Source organism: Crocodylus porosus, unplaced genomic scaffold, assembly GCF_001723895.1.
Source record: "Crocodylus porosus isolate Cpor-Errol unplaced genomic scaffold, CroPor_comp1, whole genome shotgun sequence".
Lineage (NCBI taxonomy): Eukaryota > Metazoa > Chordata > Crocodylia > Crocodylidae > Crocodylus > Crocodylus porosus.
In genome coordinates, this window is record NW_017728944.1 from 1,196,498 (window position 1) to 1,197,917 (window position 1,420).

General features: G+C 47.3%; 1 non-coding gene across 1 annotated transcript; it reads right to left on the reverse strand.

Annotated features, from left to right (window-relative positions):
* Positions 1-265: 265 nt before the first annotated feature.
* On the reverse strand, positions 266-337 carry TRNAC-GCA. Its single transcript has one exon. It is a non-coding gene; the product is annotated as a tRNA-Cys (tRNA).
* Between the last annotated feature and the right edge of the window lie 1,083 nt (positions 338-1,420).

Below are 1,420 nucleotides of genomic sequence, written 5' to 3' on the forward strand. Positions count from 1 at the left end.
GAAACCAGTCCACTGCTCCCACAGTAAATGTGACCTCAGTACAGAAACAGGCTTTTGGGGGCTTTTCAGGGTATCTTAGGTTTACAGCTTTGGGGTTTCCAGGGTGTTTTTAAAAGAACTACCCTAAGGAATATTACCCAGAGAAAAGATGGGTATTTTTAAGACCAATATAGATCCTGGGACACTATCAAACAATTGATCTCTGATATATTTACCCCAAAGAACAAGGATGTATGACCATTAAAAAAAGTTACTTCTGAAAATGAGGGGGCACCCGGATTTGAACCGGGGACCTCTTGATCTGCAGTCAAATGCTCTACCACTGAGCTATACCCCCTCCACTTAGGAGCATGGGAGGAAAGCACATTGTTATTTTATACAAACAAGTCTAACCATCTAGTTAATTACTTTATTTCTGTAAGCATATACATATACACCCTTAAGCTGTTGAGGAGGAGGCGTTTGTGTTTGCAAATGTAATGACTCAGCACTGGGAATAGGCAGGAAAGGCTGTACAAATCAGTTGCAGGATACTAAAAATCTAGAGATCCTGATTCTCCTTGGTTTTCCAGCAGGGACCCTTATGATCAGCTTGCCTGCCCTCTTGCAAGGCAAAGGTGGAGAGTCTCCCCAGTGACTCCTGCATTGACTCTCTTAGTTTCTAGCTCAGCTAATAAGTGTCTCCAAACGCAGTTATGAGCCACAGACTGCTGCTGCAAAAACCTGCGGAGCTCTGTGTGTGGACAGTAAGAGGGGTCAGCATGAATGAAGGACCAAAGAAGCCAGATTATGATGCTTGCATATCCCTAAATCAGAGCACTTGAGTCTGACCAGCTGCTACCTGACAAGGCCAATCTGAGCTGCAGCTTGGATGGTTCTGACAGGCTCGCCCCAAAGTTTAGGCTCTGAAATTGAACAGCTTCGTGATGAGCTAAAGGGGGGGTGGCCAATGTGTGGCATGCATGCCACAAGTGGCACTGGCTGCCTCTGTGTGTGGCATGCAGTAGATTGGGGACAGGCAGGCAGCACAGCAGCATATCTGGCAGGGAGCAGAAAGCAAAGCAGCAGACTGGGCAGGGAGTACAAAGCAAAGCAGCAAAATCAGCAGAAGGGATCAGAATGGCACTTTGGGAAGGTAAGGGGCCAATTTGTGGCATGCCTACCAAGCAGGCTGCCTGCCACAGCATTAAAGGAAAGCAGATAATCTGTTCCAAGAGGAGCCCATTCATTCATCAGGTGCTTGGGAATAGGCACTAGTAAGGGGAGGAAAAGCAAAGCCTTTAAACCTTCCATGGGGTATGCTCCTCACGGCATGCTTTGGAGCAGTCACAGAGACCATGAAAGCACTTGCATCTGGGAGTTGCACCTCCTAAATTCTCCCAAGGCTTCCCAGTCCCACCCTGGCTGATATGTCTTGCTG